This window comes from Oncorhynchus mykiss, chromosome 2 (assembly GCF_057628025.1).
Source record: "Oncorhynchus mykiss isolate SJ-2025 chromosome 2, ASM5762802v1, whole genome shotgun sequence".
In the NCBI taxonomy this organism is placed as follows: domain Eukaryota; kingdom Metazoa; phylum Chordata; class Actinopteri; order Salmoniformes; family Salmonidae; genus Oncorhynchus; species Oncorhynchus mykiss.
This window is the reverse complement of record NC_143023.1, coordinates 49,246,960-49,267,293: the sequence shown is the minus strand read 5'-3', so window position 1 is coordinate 49,267,293 and position 20,334 is coordinate 49,246,960. Positions and strand designations below refer to the sequence as shown.

Genomic DNA, 20,334 nt, shown 5'->3' with positions numbered 1-20,334 from the left:
GCATATACAGTGGGGCAGAAAAAGTCCTGGAGTGGCCTAGCCAGTCTCCAGATCTCAATCCCATAGAAAATCTTTAGAGGGAGTTGAAAGTCTGTGTTGCCCAGCAACAGCCCCAAAACATCACTGCTCTAGAGGAGATCTGCATGGAGGAATGGGCCGAAATACCAGCAACAGTGTGTGGAAACCTTGTGAAGACTTACAGAAAACGTTTGACCTCTGTCATTGCCAACAAAGGGTATATAACAAAGTATTTAGATACACTTTTGTTATTGACCAAATGCTTATTTTCCAAATAATTTGCAAATAAATTCATTAAAAATCCTACAATGTGATTTTCTGGATTTGTTTTTCTCATTTTGTCTGTCATAGTTGGAGTGTATGATGAAAATTACAGGCCTCTCATCTTTTTAAGTGGGAGAACTTGCACAATTGGTGGCTGACTAAATACTTTTTTGCCCCACTGTATAACCCAGTTACAGTTGTGTGTGGTGACTGTTGTTTCATACCTGGGTTTCATAGTGCCAGCTCAGTGTTATCATGGAGGTTATTGCTCAGTTGCATAACCGTCCGTTGCGTAATTGCAAGGCAGAGAATCAATAAAATATGAGAGGGAAGTGAACCGTGTGAGCTGCACCTCTCCCCCAGAGTCTATCCTCCAGATAGAGGTTTGTATGCTATCTACTGCTTGACCAGAAGTGACTAAGAACTATGAATTCACAAAAGCGGTGATATCATTTATTTGTAAAAAATAATCATTGGGAGGTGAATAAATTCCCAGCAGGGTTACATAGGAGTTGAAAGTGCAAAAACAATTGTTGAGTGACAAGTGAATTTGACCTGACTTCATGTTTTAGTTGTGGATAAGCTTTCCATTCATGATGTCGAAGCCCATTATTTCAATATTCTCATGGCTTTTATTCGGAACACTTTGTTGTACAGTTCTGTTCAGACCTCAGGGGCCCTATCAAGCGTCTCAGAGTAGGAGTGCTGATCTAAGATCAGGTCCCACACTGTTCAATAAATTTTATTCATTGTGATCTAAAAGGCTAAACTGTTCCTAAATCGGCACTCGTACTCAGACACACTTGATACAGCCCGACTGTTATTTTTTAATAAATTATTTAGTACTGTAATAATTAATAACAAGTAAGTCTGCTGTTTGCAGATGATTAGGCCGTAGTAACTGGAAAACCCTCCTCTGAAACGGAGCCTTCAACATAAACCTCTGAGGAGCAAACCAAGCATACCATGGAACATAGGGCAAATCTTTGTATGGAGAAGGGGTGTTAAACTGTGTACAGTATCTATATTCAGTCAGCTTTACCATCAGCGGATAAAAGGAAGACTCGCTCACAGAATAAGAGCCAAAATTAAGTTACACCACACTAGCCTTGCACACAGTTGAGCTCTCGACCTAACCCTGGTCAGCTTAAATACGCTACAGAAACGGGAGACAGGCTCCTGCCTTTATGGGCCATTCTGGCTCGGAAAAGGCTTACTTCTACAATGTAGGAAATTTTAAATTTAAAATAAAAAAAACCTTGAATGAGTAGTTCTCTCCAAACTTTTGACTTTACAGTACCAGTCAAAAGTTTGGACACACCTACTCATTCAAGGTTTGTCTTTATTTTTGACTATTTTCTACATTGTAGAATAATAGTGAAAACATCAAAAGTAGGAAATAATGCATATGGAATCATGTAGTAACCAAAAAAGTGTTATACAAATCAAAATATATTATATATTCTTTAAAGTAGCCACCCTTTGCCTTTGACAACTTTGCACACTCTTGGCATTCTCTCAACCAGCTTTACCTGGAATGATTGTCCAACAGTCTTGAAGGAATTTCCAGACATGCTGAGCACTTGTTGGCTGCTTTTCCTTCACTCTGCGGTCCAACTCATCCCAAACTATCTCAGTTGGGTTGAGGTCGGGTGATTGTGGAGGCCAGGTCATCTGATGCAGCTCTCCATCACTCTCCTTCTTGGTCAAATTGCCCTTGCACAGCCTGGAGGTGTTTTGGGTCATTTTCCTGTTGAAAAACAAATGATAGTCCCACTAAGCGCAAACCAGATGGGATGGTGTATCGCTGCAGAATGCTGTGGAAGCCATGCTGGTTAAGTGTGCTTTGAATTCTAAATAAATCACAGATAGTATCACTAGCCAAGCCCCCCCACACCATCACACCTCCATGCTTCAGATCATCCGTTCACCTACTCTGCGTCTCACAAACACAGCGGTTGGAACCAAAAATCTCAAATTTGGACTCATCAGACAAAATAACAGATTTCCACTGGTCTGGTGTCCATTGCTCGTGTTTCTTGGCCCAAGCAAGTTGTCTTCTTCTTATTGGTGTCCTTTGTAGTTTCTTTGCAGAAATTCAACCATGAAGGCCTGATTCACGCAGTCTCCCCTGAACAGTTGATGTTGATATGTGTCTGTTACTTGAACTCTGTAGTATTTATTTGGAATATTTCTGAGGCTGGTAACTCTAATGAACTTATCCTCTGCAGCAGAGATAACTCTGGGTCTTCCTTTCCTGTGGTTGTCCTCATTAGAGCCAGTTTCATCATAGCGCTTGATGGTTTTTGTGAAGTTATTGACATTTTCTGTATTGACTGACCTTTGTCTTAAAGTAACGATGGAATGTCGTTTCTCTTTGCTTATTTGAGCTGTTCCTGCCATAATTTGGACTTGGTCTTTTACCAAATAGGGCTATCTTCTGTATACCCCTCTATCTTGTCACAACACAACTGATTGGCTCAAATGCATTAAGAGGGAAAGAAGTTCCACAAATTAACTTATAACAAGGCACACCTGTTAATTGAAATGCATTCCAGGTGTGTGCAAAGCTGTCATCAAGGCAAAGGGTGGCTACTTTGAAGAATCTCAAATATTAAACATATTTTAATTTGTTTAACACTTTTTTGGTTGCTACATGATTTCATATGTGTTAATTAGTAGTTGTCTTCACTATTATTCTCCAATGAAGGAAATAGTAAAACTAAAGAAAAACCCTTGAATGAGTAGGTGTGTCCAAACTTGACTGGTACTGTGTGTGTGTGTATGCACAGTGCCTTGCGAAAGTATTCGGCCCCCTTGAACTTTGCGACCTTTTGCCGCATTTCAGGCTTCAAACTTAAAGATATAAAACTGTATTTTTTTTGTGAAGAATCAACAACAAGTGGGACACAATCATGAAGTGGAACGACATTTATTGGATATTTCAAGCTTTTTTAACAAATCAAAAACTGAAAAATTGGGCGTGCAAAATTATTCAGCCCCCTTAAGTTAATACTTTGTAGCGCCACCTTTTGCTGCGATTACAGCTGTAAGTCGCTTGGGGTATGTCTCTATCAGTTTTGCACATCGAGAGACTGACTTTTTTTCCCATTCCTCCTTGCAAAACAGCTCGAGCTCAGTGAGGTTGGATGGAGAGCATTTGTGAACAGCCGTTTTCAGTTCTTTCCACAGATTCTCGATTGGATTCAGTTCTGGACTTTGACTTGGCCATTCTAACACCTGGATATGCTTATTTTTGAACCATTCCATTGTAGATGTTGCTTTATGTTTTGGATCATTGTCTTGTTGGAAGACAAATCTCCGTCCCAGTCTCAGGTCTTTTGCAGACTCAGTCAGGTTTTCTTCCAGAATGGTCCTGTATTTGGCTCCATCCATCTTCCCATCAATTTTAACCATCTTCCCTGTCCCTGCTGAAGAAAAGCAGGTCCAAACCATGATGCTGCCACCAACATGTTTGACAGTGGGGATGGTGTGTTCAGCTGTGTTGCTTTTACGCCAAGCATAACATTTTGCATTGTTGCCAAAAAGTTCAATTTTGGTTTCATCTGACCAGAGCACCTTCTTCCACATGTTTGGTGTGTCTCCCAGGTGGTTTGTGGCAAACTTTAAACGACACTTTTTATGTATATCTTTTTAAGAAATGGCTTTCTTCTTGCCACTCTTCCATAAAGGCCAGATTTGTGCAATATACGACTGATTGTTGTCCTATGGACAGAGTCTCCCACCTCAGCTGTAGATCTCTGCAGTTCATCCAGAGTGATCATGGGCCTCTTGGCTGCATCTCTGATCAGTCTTCTCCTTGTATGAGCTGAAAGTTTAGAGGGACGGCCAGGTCTTGGTAGATTTGCAGTGGTCTGATACTCCTTCCATTTCAATATTATCGCTTGCACAGTGCTCCTTGGGATGTTTAAAGCTTGGGAAATCTTTTTGTATCCAAAAACGGCTTTAAACTTCTTCACAACAGTATCTCGGACCTGCCTGGTGTGTTCCTTGTTCTTCATGATGCTCTCTGCTCTTTTAACGGACCTCTGAGACTATCACAGTGCAGGTGCATTTATACGGAGACTTGATTACACACAGGTGGATTGTATTTATCATCATTAGTCATTTAGGTCAACATTGGATCATTCAGAGATCCTCACTGAACTTCTGGAGAGAGTTTGCTGCACTGAAAGTAAAGGGGCTGAATAATTTTGCACGCCCAATTTTTCAGTTTTTGATTTGTTAAAAAAGTTTGAAATATCCAATAAATGTCGTTCCACTTCATGATTGTGTCCCACTTGTTGTTGATTCTTCACAAAAAAATACAGTTTTATATCTTTATGTTTGAAGCCTGAAATGTAGCAAAAGGTCGCAAAGTTCAAGGGGGCCGAATACTTTCGCAAGGCACTGTATGTATGTGTGTGTGTGTGTGTGTGTGTGTGTATATATATATATATATATATATATATATATATATATATATATATATATATATATATATATATATATATATATATATATATATATATATATATATATATATACACACACACACATACACACATACATACACATACAGTTGAAGTCAGAACTTTACATTCACTTAGGTTGGAGTCATTAAAACTCGTTTTTCGTTTTTCTACCACTCCACAAATTTCTTGTTAACAAACTATAGTTTTGGCAAGTCGGTTAGGACATCTACTTTGTGCATGACACAAGTAATTTGTCCAACAATTGTTAACAGACAGATTATTTCACTTATATTTCACTGTATCACCATTCCAGAAGTGTACATACACTAAGTTGACTGTGCCTTTAAACAGCTTGGAAAATTCCAGAAAATGATGTCATGGCTTTAGAAGCTTCTGATGGGCTAAAGGACATCATTTGAGTTAATTGGAGGTGTACCTGTGGTTGTATTTCAAGGCCTACCTTCAAACCCAGTGCCTCTTTGCTTGACATCATGGGAAAATCAAAAGAAATCAGCTAAGACCTCAGGAAAACAATTGTAGACCTCCACAAGTCTGCTTCATCCTTGGGAGCAATTTCCAAACACCATGGGACCACGCAGCCATCATACCGCTCAGGAAGGAGACGCGTTCTGTCTTCTAGAGATGAATTTACTTGGTGCGAAAAGTACAAATCAATCCCAGAACAACAGCAAAGGACCTTATGAAGATGCTGGAGGAAACAGGTACAAACGTATCTATATCCACAGTAAAACGAGTCCTATATCGACATAACCTGAAAGGCTGCTCAGCAAGGAAAAAGCCACCGCTCCAAAACCTCCATGAAAAAGCCAGACTGCGGTTTGCAACTGCACATGGGGACAAAGATTGTACTTTTTGGAGAAATGTCCTCTGGTGTGATGAAACAAAAACAGAACTGTTTGGCCATAATGACCATTGTTTTGTTTGGAGGAAAAAGAGGGAAGCTTTACAAGCTGAAGAATAACATCCCAACCGTGAAGCACAGGGGTGGCAGCATCATGTTGTGGGGGTGATTTGCTGCAGGAGGGACTGTTGTGCTTTACAAAATAGAAGGCATCATGAGGAGAGAAAATGATGTGGATATATTGAAGCAACATCTCAAGACATCAGTCAGGAAGTTAAAGCTTGGTCGCAAATGGGTCTTCCAAATGGACAATGACCCCAAGCATACTTCCAAAGTTGTGGCAAAATGGCTTAACAAAATCACAAAGCGCTGACCTCAATCCTATAGAAAATTTGTTGGCAGAACTGAAAAAGCCTGTGGGTGCAAGGAGGCCTACAAACCTGTCTCAGTTACACCAGCTCTGTCATGAGGAATGGGCCAAAATTCACCCAACTTATTGTGGGAAGCTTGTGGAAGGCTACCTGAAATGTTTGACCCAAATTAAACAATTTAAAGGCAATGCTACCAAATACTAACTGAGTGTACGTAAACTTCTGACCCACTGGGAATGTGATGAAAGAAATTAAATAATTCTCTCAACTATTATTCTGACATTTCACATTCTTAATATAAACACTGGTGATTCAAACTAAGACAGGAAATTTTTACTAGGACTAAATGTCCGGAATTGTGAAACTGAGTTGAAATGTATTTGGCTAAGATACAGTGCCTTGCGAAAGTATTCGGGCCCCTTGAACTTTGCGACCTTTTTCCACATTTCAGGCTTCAAACATAAAGATATAAAACTGTATTTTTTTGTGAAGAATCAACAACAAGTGGGACACAATCATGAAGTGGAACGACATTTATTGGATATTTCAAACTTTTTTAACAAATCAAAAACTGAAAAATTGGGCGTGCAAAATTATTCAGCCCCTTTACTTTCACTGCAGCAAACTCTCTCCAGAAGTTCAGTGAGGATCTCCGAATGATCCAATGTTGACCTAAATGACTAATGATGATAAATACAATCCACCTGTGTGTAATCAAGTCTCCGTATAAATGCACCTGCACTGTGATAGTCTCAGAGGTCCGTTAAAAGCGCAGAGAGCATCATGAAGAACAAGGAACACACCAGGCAGGTCCGAGATACTGTTGTGAAGAAGTTTAAAGCCGGATTTGGATACAAAAAGATTTCCCAAGCTGTAAACATCCCAAGGAGCACTGTGCAAGTGATAATATTGAAATGGAAGGAGTATCAGACCACTGCAAATCTACCAAGACCTGGCCGTCCCTCTAAACTTTCAGCTTATACAAGGAGAAGACTGATCAGAGATGCAGCCAAGAGGCCCATGATCACTCTGGATGAACTGCAGAGATCTACAGCTGAGGTGGGAGACTCTGTCCATAGGACAACAATCAGTCGTATATTGCACAAATCTGGCCTTTATGGAAGAGTGGCAAGAAGAAAGCCATTTCTTAAAGATATCCATAAAAAGTGTTGTTTAAAGTTTGCCACAAGCCACCTGGGAGACACACCAAACATGTGGAAGAAGGTGCTCTGGTCAGATGAAACCAAAATTGAACTTTTTGGCAACAATGCAAAACGTTATGTTTGGCGTAAAAGCAACACAGCTGAACACACCATCCCCACTGTCAAACATGGTGGTGGCAGCATCATGGTTTGGACCTGCTTTTCTTCAGCAGGGACAGGGAAGATGGTTAAAATTGATGGGAAGATGGATGGAGCCAAATACAGGACCATTCTGGAAGAAAACCTGACGGAGTCTGCAAAAGACCTGAGACTGGGACGGAGATTTGTCTTCCAACAAGACAATGATCCAAAACATAAAGCAACATCTACAATGGAATGGTTCAAAAATAAGCATATCCAGGTGTTAGAATGGCCAAGTCAAAGTCCAGAACTGAATCCAATCGAGAATCTGTGGAAAGAACTGAAAACTGCTGTTCACAAATGCTCTCCATCCAACCTCACTGAGCTCGAGCTGTTTTGCAAGAAGGAATGGGAAAAAAAGTCAGTCTCTCGATGTGCAAAACTGATAGAGACATACCCCAAGCGACTTACAGCTGTAATCGCAGCAAAAGGTGGCGCTACAAAGTATTAACTTAAGGGGGCTGAATAATTTTGCACGCCCAATTTTTCAGTTTTTGATTTGTTAAAAAAGTTTGAAATATCCAATAAATGTCGTTCCACTTCATGATTGTGTCCCACTTGTTTTTGATTCTTCACAAAAAAATACAGTTTTATATCTTTATGTTTGAAGCCTGAAATGTGGCAAAAGGTCGCAAAGTTCAAGGGGGCCGAATACTTTCGCAAGGCACTGTATATATATATATGTATATATGTATATATATATGTATATATATATATATATATATATATATATATATATATATATATATATATATATATTTGTATATATATATTTATATATATATATATATTTATGTATGTGTATATATATATATATGTGTGTGTGTGTGTATGTACATATATGTATGTGTGTGTTTTGAGACAAGTATGTTAATGTTGTACCCTTTGACTCCTTTCCAGGTTCAGTCATGATCCAATTAATGTACCAGACAGTAGCATATTTCAAATCTGACCAGCCACAGACCAGATAAACAAGTAAAACAATCTCAATGGTTACAACAAATCCACAAACTTTTTTGCTATATCTGGTTTAATGCATCTTATTTTGGCCTCTGAAATATGTTTCAGTTGTTAACTGGTCCCTGGCATGTAAATTGTCTCAAATTGACAACTTGCTGAAGGGCACACTGGGTAATATGTTAATGAGACATGTATTTAAGCCTAGACAGTATTTCACATTGCGAGTCTCAGCAAATCAAATTCTCTTTTGTGATGTACTCAGCTATTTGTGTTGCAAAGGCAAACTTCATTATTTAAGTTCACTCAACATTGTTTTTTCAAATTCAACTCACACCAAGCAAAAGTAATTGGGGTTGGTGGAATATGCCATGTCATCTCAACAATTTTCCAATTTCAAGTCCAGCCAACTTAGATTTTTAATATGCTACATGGACTTTTTACAAGTTGCATGTTTTCTCACATACTAGATAAGATCATCTTACTGCTGTAGCGTTGAGTGGCAAATTCTAGTTTGCTTATCTAATAGCCTACAGGTATTCTATAGAATAACTAAACTGGACACCATTTGATGGTTGTTGGGGATATGAGTATAGGCTGCAATGGTCAATGTAGAGATCACAGGCTATACATTATCTTATTCATGATTGACAGGTGAAAGGTACTGTGCTACTGTGCAATCAATGTCATAATTTGAAGATTTATGTGGGCATACTCGGCTGTGATTTTCAGCCCTTTGTGACACTTCCATCTCGCTTCCCTTATTCAATTAGTTTTATGTGGTTTGTTGGCATGAAGTAGCCTACAACAGGTGCATTTTGGCAGTTTGAGAGTCTTAGATGAAAGAAGCCTAAGTAGTAAAATTACATACATTGTGCTATACTTGTCATTAGAAACAATGTATTTCATTAAATCAATTGGGTTAATTAAATTGCCAGTCTCTCTCTCTCCCACCCACCCACAAACGCATACATTAATAGAATCGCCCAATAGAGTGTTGGAATAGGCTATTACAATAGAGAAGTGTTTCCCAACTCTGGTTCTCGAGTAGCCCCAACAGCATACATTGTTGTTGTAGAAAAACATCTGATTCAACTTGCCAATGGCTTGATGATTAGTTGACCCGTAGAATCAGGTGTGTTTTTCCGGGGCCACAACAAAAATATGTACTGTCGGGGTACTCGAGGACTGGAGTTGGGAAATACTGCAGTAGATGATGAGATATACACTGACTGAGTACACCAAACATTAGGAGCACCTTCTGATACTGAGTTTTTTTTATTGAACCTTTATTTAACTAGGTACGTCAGTTAAGAACAAAATCTTATTTACAATGACGGCCAAACCCTAACCCGGACGACGTTGGGCCAATTGTGTGCCATCCTATTGGACTCAGTTGCACCCACCCCTTTTGCTGTCAGAACAGCCTGAATTTGTCTGGGCATGGACTCTACAATATGTTGAAAGTGTTCAATGGGGATGCTGGCCCATGTTGACTCCAATGCTTCCCACAGTTGTGTCAAGTTGGCTGGATACCGTTTGGGTGGTGGAACGTTCTTGATACACACAGAAACTTCTGAGCGTGAAAAACCTAGCAGTGTTGCAGTTTTTGACACAAACCCGTGCCTGGCACATACCCATTCAAAGGCACTTAAATCTTCTGTCATGCCCATTCACCCTCTGAATGGCACACATACACAATCCATATCTCAAGGCTAAAAAATCCTTCTTTAACCTCTCCTCCTCTTCATCTACACTGATTGAAGTGGATTTAACAAGTGACATCAATAAGGGATCATAGTTTTCACCTGGATTCACCTGGTCAGTCTATGTCATGGAAAGAGCAGGTGTTCTTAATGTTTTGTACACTCAGTGTATACATGTGTATGGTATCGTGAGCTTCTGAAATGATGTCCGTTGCATAAGAAAATAACGCGGTATCTATATCCTTTGTATTGAGCGCTCCGGTGTATTCTGGTCAAGTGCTGGAAGTTGCATTGCAGGGGTGTGACTAGGCTACCTCTGCAGTCGAGGGGGGAACGTTCTCATAGAAATGCTTCTATAGCGACTGTCTCCTCAGGACCTCGCATCGCATGCATCTCGAGTGGGAAGGGCCCCTCGTTGAATGATTTCAATACAATTAGTCGAGCGGATGCGCTGAACAGGGGTGAATCTCCATCACGTTTTCCCCCGGAAAGACAGGCACCTGTGCGTTGCGATGGAGAGCGGCGAGTAAACTGAAGGGAGAGCGGTGGAGTTGTACCCCCCTTCCCCCTTGCACCAAATTAAAACTCCAAGGTAAGACCAACGCTAGTCTTCCATAAAATGAATCTACTTTATTTCATGTTTGTGTGCTCGAATATGCAAACCCTTGTTCTATGAAGCGCCATATGCCGAGTGTATGGAGACACTTTTTTTTGTCTCATTATGTCTAACCTCTAGTTCTGCATGGATTGAGTTGTTATTGTCAATAAGAAGAACAATTATATTAAATGTATAGCATTAAGCCTTTATGAGTAGATCAAATGTAATTCCATTCTCTAAGCAACAATCGCCTTGAAACATTGATTTGCATCGCAGACAGTGACAGCTTCTCCATGAAGCAGGTCCATGCAATGTAAATATAGTAGCATTATGAATAAGTATTATAATGGCGTAGAGTGGGTAACAGCATAATTGGACTGGTCACTAGCAACATATTGTAAATGCTATAGCCCACATAGGCTACTAATCCTTACAAAAGAAGACTGCCGTTTTGAAACTGCATTAAAAGTCCAGTAACTGCTGTCGACTGTGGTAATTTGGTCTCAGTAATTGCATAATAACTTTTAGTGTACTGCACTCCAATTGCAGTTGTAGTTATACTGCACTCGGATTGCAATATGTTTTCGTAAGGGAAAAGATATATTAAGTGTTGAGGCCACAAACGAACATTCACATTAAAGCTTATGTTAGTGCCAAAACCCCTAGAGGGCGTACTTCTTCCTGACAATGTTTATTTCCTCTACCTGCAACCAGTTTGTTTGTACGTAAAAAATCCTCCTATCAGGCTTCAAAGGCGTCGTTTTCCTCCTTAATTAACGCGATTAAATGGGGGGGCCGCCCAAATTCTTTTTTGAAAAATAGTCATACTTAAACAAATTGTATCACCACTATGGTAGGGTGGCTAATGCGTTGTGTACAGCAGCAGGGGTAAACAACAGACTGGTGCAACGTGATTGGCTGAATGCTGTACACAATGTATTAGCCACCCTAACAAATCAAATCAAAACCAATGTTATTGGTCACATACACATATTTAGCAGATGTTATTGCAGCTGAGACGAAATGCTTGTGTTCCTAGCTCCGACAGTGCAGTAGTATCTAACAATTCACAGTAGTATCTAACAATTCCTGGGACCTAGAGGTACATGCTCCGCAGGGCAATTTCTGGTGGTGTAAATTGTTTTATTAAGACTACACATATTTTCCCCGTGTTTTTCTTTCTTCTGGAGGCACACCATTAAAGCTAGTTAAGGAAGAATGAAGGATGTTTCATGTACTCGCTGGTTGCGGGTGGTTAGGCGTGTATTGCCGGTTACGCTATTTGCGCCGGGACGCCAAAGACCAGACGACATTCTTTGGCAAACCTTGGGGCTGTTTGTGAAAAGTAATCGAGTGACACAATGGAAGCTGATCTTTCAGAACCACACTCTCGGTCAGAGCATGATCCCATGCTACCATGCTGAAAAGTTGGGATTGTTTGTTGATAGAAAATAGACTTGAATCATATATTGTACCCAACAACCCACTCCATAACAACCTATAGAAATTGACTGTGCGTGGGCTCTTCAGCACAAGATTGAACAAAAATGTAATAAACTCCAATCTGCTCAAATAATGGCTTCGGAACTGCTTATCGAAATCACTTGAAAAAAATATACACTTTAACATTGTCACAACCTGTCCTTGCCTCTGCTCTGGTATGAGACCTTTACAGAATTGTTTGTTGGGGCCTCAAGGAATAGGCCTGCTACTCCTGTCTGCTTGACCATTGATTTAACACCCACACACTCCCATGATGATCTGTTCCAAGCCCTCTGTTCCTGGGCTGGAGCTGGACAGAGTAGCTAGTAAAAAAGAAGGAATCCTGTGCAGAATGAAAAATATTCCAAAACATCCTGTTTGCATTAGGACACAACCAAGGTTGCCAGGTGCACGGTGTTTCCTCCGACACATTGGTGAGGCTGGGTTGGATGCGCGCTGTGTTAAGAAGCATTGCGGCTTGGTTGGGTTGTGTATCGGAGGACGTATGACTTTCAACCTTCGTCTCTCCCAAGCCCGTACGGGAGTTGTAGCGATGAGACAAGATAGTAGCTACTAACAATTGGATACCACGAAATTGGGGAGAAAAAGGGGTCAAATAAAAAATAATTAAAAAAAAACTGCAAACAATGGCACTTAAATTAACTTCATGTCCTGAATACAAAGCGTTATGTTTGGGGCAAATCCAATACAACACATCACTGAGTACCACTCTTCATATTTTCAAGCATAATGGTGGCTGCAGCATGTTATGGGTATGATTGGAATAGAGGTAAACACGGGCAAAATCCTAGAAGAAAATCTGGTTGTCTGCTTTCCAACAGACACTTGGAGACAAATTCACCTTTCAGCAGGTTAATAACCTTAAACACAAGTCCAAATATATACTGGAGTTATTTACCAAGACGACATTGAATGTTCCTGAGTGGCCTAGTTACAGTTTTGACTTAAATCGGCGGCAAGACTTTAAAATGATCAACAACCAACTTAACAGAGCATAATGTGCAAAAATGGTACAACCCAGGTGTGCAAAGCTCTTAGAGACTTACCCTGAAAGACCCACAGCTGCCTCTGTCCGGTGCCTGTGTTCTTTTGCCCATCTTTTCTTTTTATTGGCCAGTCTGAGACATGGCTTTTTCTTGGCAACTCTGCATAGAAGGTCAGCATCCCGGAGTCGCCTCTTCACTGTTGACGTTGAGACTGGTGTTTTGCGGGTACTATTTAATGAAGCTGCCAGTTGAGGGCTTGTGAGGCGTCTGTTTCTCAAACTAGACACACTAATGTACTTGTCCTCTTGCTCAGATGTGCACCAGGGCCTCCCACTTCTTTCTATTCTGGTTAGGGCCAGTTTGCACTGTTCTGTGAAGGGAGTATTACACAGCTTTGTACGAGATCTTCAGTCTCTTGGCAATTTCTCACATGGAATAGCCTTCCTTTCTCAGAACAAGAATAGACTGACGAGTTTCAGAAGAAAGGTCTTTGTTTCTGTCCATTTTGAGCCTGTAATCGAACCCACAAATGCTGATGCTCCAGATACTCAACTAGTCTAAAGATGGCCAGTTTAATTGCTTCTTTAATCAGAACAACAGTTTTCAGCTGTTCTAACATAATTGCAAAAAGGTTTTCTAATGATCATTTAGCCTTTTAAAATGCTAAACTTGGATTAGCTAACACAACGTGCCATTGGAACACAGGATTGCTGATAATGGGCCTCTGTACTCCTATGTAGATATTCCATAAAAAATCTGCCATTTCCAGCTACAATAGTCATTTACAGCATTAACAATGTCTACACTGTCTTTCTTATCAATATGATGTTATTTTAATGGACAAAAAGTGTGCTTTTCTTTCAAAAACAAGTACATTTCTAAGTGACCCCAAACTTTTGAACGGTAGTGTATGTAAATTAGATATTTTGGTATTTCATTTTCAATACATTTGGAAAACATTTCTAAAAACATGTTTTCACTTTGTCATTATGGGGTATTGTGTGTAGAATAATACATGTTTTATTCAGGCTGTAACAACAAAATGTGGAATAAGTCTAGGGGTATGAATACTTTCTGAAGGCACTGTAATTATAGATGTTTATGTAGCTATCGCATCTATGTGGACTATAGGCAGTCCTTATTGGCTTCAGTTTGGGGCTTAAGCAATAACTAAAGTGTTCCCCAACAGTAATAATAGATTGCATTTCCATAGTGTTCCCTGCTAAGTCTCAAGGGATGCAAGTGTCAGCGGAAGAAGGGGAGTTGTGTTTTCACCTTGATTGATTGAGCTGGTGATTCACTGTGAGGGGGAGGCCACAGTTTCCAGATTCTCCTATCCTCTGACGTTTCAAAAGCCCTGCGCCAGCTAGCTTTTAGTTAAAAGCACAGGGGAAAAGCTGTCAAATGTGCCGGGGAAGGAAACTATATCAAAATCAAATGTATTTATAAAGCCCTTCTTACATCACCTGATATCTCAAAGTGCTGTACAGAAACCCAGCCTATATCTGGCAACTGAAGCGAATGTGGCGTGGCAGAGGCAAGCCGGAATTACCGCCACACTAGGATAGTTTATTCCCTATTCCCAGGCACTGTGGCAGCGATGCAGTTAATTTTTATTATGACTCATTGCGCGAGATTAAAAGCAAAGTTGATTTATTAGTTGTACCGAAGCTGGCGAGAAAGAAGAGAGAGAGAGAAGCTAATGAAAGCACACTTGCTGTGATCGTTCTCTCTTTCTTGATCTCCCTCTCCCCTTCTCCCCATCTGGCAAGAAAGAAGAGAGAGAGAAGCTAACAAAAGCACACTTGCTGTGATCGTTCTCTCTTTCTTGATCCCCACCCTTCTCTCTGTCTCTCTCTCTCTCTCTCTCTCTCTCTGTCTCTCTCTCTCTCGCAGCACTGCATCCATTATATTTGATCAATGGTGTTTTAGGGAATTAGTACACATTTTCACATTTTCTTCAGTAGGGGTAGCACACCAGGTCCTGTTCTTTTACATTTGTACAGATAAGCACACATTTAGTACACACACACTCTGCAGTTTTTGTTGTTGACAGCAGATTGTCTTTGATAGTGCCAGGGCTCTCCAGTTAACAGAAGGGCTGACTGACTAGTGTGTACTGTGTGTGTTTGCCCATGCGCTGTGTGGTCTCCCCTGCAAATACACAGAGGAGCCAATCATGAAGCTCTTTATGAGAGCCAACACAGCAGAAGTGCTAACAGGATACACACACAGTCTCTCTCACACACACACACACACACACACACACACACAGTCTATCTCTCGATCTCTCTCACACACACACACACACACACACACACACACACACACACACACACACACACACACACACACACACACACACACACACACACAGTCTCGCTCTCTCTCTTTCTCACACACACACGCAGAGTATCTCTCTCTCACACACACACGCAGAGTATCTCTCTCTCACACACACACGCAGAGTATCTCTCTCTCACAAACACACACAGAGTATCTCCCTCTCACAAACACACCCAGAGTATCTCTCTCTCTCACACACACAAGCAGAGTATCTCTCTCTCACACACACACACGCAGAGTATCTCTCTCTCACACACACACGCAGATAATCTCTCTCTCACACACACACACACACCGGCTGTGCTCTTGTTCTCTGTAGGCACTGTGGAGGCTGCAGTGTCACACAACTCCACAGGGAGGGTGTTTCCACAACAAGCTTGCTTTCTGTCTCTGAGTCGAAAGGTTATCCTTTTCATCGACAGAAGCAAAAGAAGTAGAGTCATTGAATCATTCAGAATAATCTGTCCAAAGTTTTCACCATATTTCTGCTTGGCACCATCTGCTTAATTTAGTATTATTCATTGATATTTGCTTCGAGGAATATTAGGAACTATTATATAGTTATTTTTCACCAGCTTGATATTGTATCAGCTATGGATTGATAAACTAACGTAAAATAATACTACTTGAAACATCAAGTTACAAATTTATAGTTATACATTATTTAAATTGTACACTTTTACAGCAAAAACTGAATTGCAGCATACATAGGCCTATGTAAGTAAGTAAAATAAAAAAGATGGAAGTTAATGGTATTTGAGATGTAGTATACAATATAACAGTCAAGCAGTGTTAACAATGGAAACCGCATTAGCGGAAACAACGCCACTGTCCGTCCCACGGCCGTTGTTTATGTTTTGTTGACGAAGCACAGGTGAAAAATATGCAGTACATATTCTGGTGTTCTGTGGCACGTGCAATGATGTCAGAGGGAAACAATGTCAGTAACAGATATGGCAGTTTCACCATTAAGGATTACAGCTTTAAGCAGTCTCATAAAGTAAGGCATAGGGATGTTGTAATATCTGTCAGTCCGAGTAGGGGGATTGTTTAGTTTGTGACTGGATCGGGTCGATCTGCCACTGACATGGCCTCTCGTCTGAGGCAGCCATATGCTGTAATCCTGATAATAGATGTTATAAACAGTCATGACAGCGGATGTCAGTGGAATTGAACAGAGCAGCTAGGCACAAACCAACTACCGTGTTAGGTTAGACATAGTTTGTCATTAATGTTTATGACCTCTTAAGTCATTATTATGCCCACGATATGAAGAGTACCAGTCAAGAGTTTGGACACACCTACTCATTCAAGGGTTTTTCTTAATTTTTTTAAACTATTTTCTACATTTTAGAAAAATAGTGAAGACATCAGCACTATGAAATAACACATATGGAATCATGTAGTAACCAAAAAAGTGTTAAACAAATCAAAATGTATTTATATTCTTTAAAGTAGCCACCCTTTGTCCTGATGACAGCTTTGCACATGCTTGGAATTCTCTCAACCAGCTTCACCTGGAATGCTTTTCCAGCAGTCTTGAAGGAGTTCCCACATATGCTGAGCACTTGTTAGCTGCTTTTCCTTCCCTCTGCGGTCCAACTCATCCCAAACCATCTCAATTGGGTTGAGGTCAGGTGATTGTGGAAGCCAAGTCATCTGATGCAGCACTTCATCACTCTCCTTCTTGGTCAAATAGCCCTTACACAGCCTGGAGGTATGTTTGGTCATTGTCCTGTTGTAAAACAAATGATAGTCCCACTAAGCGCAAACCAGATGGGATGGTGAATCGATGCAGAATGCTGTGGAAGCCATGCTGTTTAAGTGTCCCTTGAATTCTTAATAAATCACTAACAGTGTCACCAGCAAAGCACCATCCTCCATGCTTCATGGTGGGAACCACACATGCAGAGATCATCCATTCACCTACACTGCGTCTCAGAAAGACACAGCGGTTGGAACTAAAAATCTAAAATCTGGACTTATCAGAGCAAAGGACAGTTTTCCACCGGTTTAATGCCCATTGCTTGGCACAAGCAAGTCTCTTCTTATTATTGGTCTCCTTTAGTAGTGGTTTCCTTGCAGCAATTCAACCATGAAGGCCTGATTCACACAGTCTTCTCTGAACAGTTGATGTTGAGATGTGTCTGTTACTTGAAATCTGAAGTAATTATTTGTGCTATTTCTGAGGCTGGTAACTCTAATGAACTTATCCTCTGAAGCAGAGATAACTCTGCGTCTTCCAATCCTGTGACGGTCCTCTAGAGAGCCAGTTTCATCATAGCACATGATGGTTTTTGCAACTACACTATTAGTGAATTTTAGTTGTGAAGTACCCATGAGATGTAGAGGATTGAGCAAATTCAGATTAGATGGGCCAAGTACTTTAGTATGCAAATTTGACACTACAACTGAAATGTGCTAATATGCTAATTATTTCCAGAACAAGGACTGTAATGCTACAGGGTTTTCAAACCTAGAGGCCAAACATCGCGATACTTTCGGGAAGGCATCGCAAAGCAGACTCGACAGACCAGACTAGAGTTTGGAGTTTGGCAGTCAATGGGAGAAGTGACATTTGTTTTCTAAATCTAAAAGCAAAACCTAGATACAAGCCAATCTATTTAGTTGCTGAAAATGTCATTACTACTGCCTTGTGAAAGTGACAAACTAACTCGTTTTCATTTTCGTCAAAAATAACTTAATATCGAAGGAGTGCCTTTCATTTGACGGCCTGCACATGCAGAGTTCGACCCGACAGTTAGACCCAATTATGTGTTTCTGTCATGAACTATGCTAGCTAACGTTGCTATGACATGCATGACTGGGGATTTCTATTGGAGAAGCAGTTTTCTATGCCTCTTTATTTAAATTCTCTTTGGTCATTAGTTTAGCAAAATGCCTTCTACAACAAAGCCCTGATACCTCTTGGTTTGGAGAAAAACCCAGACAGTACTTAATGCAGTACTTAATCACTATCATGTTGGGTGTCAATCACTGGAATCAATGGTTATTATTCCAATCCATTTTTCATTGGACTTGACCCTGGCAATTGAAATTCAATATATGCCTACCAATACACAGCACCAAATGACAATGTGTGGAGATCTTGTCTTCCTTGTCTCTCTGTCTCACTCAGAAGGGATCACTAAGGAGAATAGAGGTTTTTAGCCCACACAGCTTTTTGTCTCTTGCTTTCTGATGCTCACTTTCTCAGTCCCTCTATTTGTATCATTATTTCCCTCCCTTCCCCCCCTCTGTCCTCCCTCTCCCTTGTTAAAGGAATCTTCCACTAGCCTGAACTAACCTGATTAAGCCTAGTCCAGATCAGTTTGTGCTTAAGCAAACCCAGGCTACCTTTGCAGGAACCATTCACCTTTATGAAGGGAGGGAGGGAGGGATAAGGAAAAGTCAGACTATAGATGAGAGAGACAGGCTGTAGTCTTCACAGCCGCCAGAGGCAAGTTTAGCAGAGCCCCCCCCCCCCCCCCCCCCCCCCCCCCCCCCCCCCCGCCCACTCTCTGTGCTACAGTAGGACCCTACTAATGACATTTCAGCAGCTGTCATTCGCCTGCACTGCGCCAGCCAATTTAATTATTTACTTGGGCTGCCCTGCATTTACAAATCACTCAGCAGAATTGAGTGATTTCTCCCCGACCTCCTCATCCCCCCCTTCTATGTCATTAGTGTAATGTTGCTGGTTACTCTAAAGGCGTCCGCATACATAGGTTGGGTTTGCTTCTAGCAGAACTCGGCTAGGGGAAGCGAACGCCTGTGCTCACATACTCCCTTAAAGGACCTTCGCTTGAAAAACAATAAATATTACTGTTTGTCCCTCTTGAGACAACAACATAGCCAATATACACTTCCTCAAAATAATAAGCGATTAATCAATACATCTGTAATACATTTTGACATTTTTGGTGCAGATGTTTGGTGCAGTATTTCCCAAGTGAAAAAATGTGCATGAAAACTAGTCGTCTTCTGTTGAACAACAACACACACTTAATGTTCCTACTCCTACTAGGAGTAGTACTGTTGACCAACCACCGCTGAAGGGGGTGTAGATTTCAGCTACCTAACTTTAACTTGCTAAAAGAAAAAAAAATGAACAGCCCAAAAAAAACCTGCCAAAGACCAAAACTAACAAAAACTTCTAAAGATTCCGTCATAATATATGTGTGAACAGTTTCGACTGGGAAACATACCTTAAGTTTAAGCCTCAGTCTAGACGGAGTTGCAGGGAGCTTCCAAAGAGGGGGGAGGGATGGTGGGTGGGTGAATGACTCATACTGAGGCTGCCATTTTTGCTGTTTACTGCACAGCAAATTTGCGATCTGAATTTTAACACCCACCGTGTTAAATTGAACACTTTCTTAGAAATAATGTGCCCATCTTAAATAGTGTTAAACCAGGGCTCTCCAACCCTGTTCCTGGAGAGCACACCTGACTCTAATAATTAGCTAGCTGATAAGCTGAATCAGGTTAGTTACAACTGGGGTTGGCGTAAAAACCTACAGGAGGGTAGCTCTCCAGGACCAGGGTTGGAGAAACCTGTGTTAAACGAACAGTTTTCAAAGTGTTGATAAACTAAAACCCCAAGAGTGTTGGGTCCTTAACACCATGGGTGCAAATTATGACATAAATTAACACTTTATTAGAGCTGATGCTGTTACACTTTCTCAGTGTTTGGGAATTAAAACATGGTGTTACGATAACTTGTTTTTGAGTGTTGTTTTAACACTGTAGGGTGTAAAGCCTGATTTGCATATTATTTTAGAGGGTTTCTTTTGTGTGAATTTTAGAGGTACCAGTACCACCCATGACATGATTTTTGCAGTCCTGTTTCCTTCACCAAGTGAGTGCCAAATTACATTATTTATGACAATATATATTTATACAGCC

The 20,334-nt window shown here is 40.7% G+C and overlaps 1 protein-coding gene across 2 annotated transcripts in view; it reads left to right on the top strand.

The window, feature by feature from the left end:
• Positions 1-9,790: 9,790 nt before the first annotated feature.
• Positions 9,791-20,334, top strand: part of syt12 (synaptotagmin XII) — a 42,326-nt gene continuing 31,782 nt past the window's right edge. Inside the window, exon 1 of one of the 2 annotated variants that reach the window (XM_021564319.3) lies at positions 9,791-10,588. The gene's annotated coding sequence lies outside the window, so the exon portion shown is untranslated. The remainder of the gene's footprint in view (positions 10,589-20,334) is intronic. The other variant, XM_021564325.3, reaches the window with a different exon arrangement.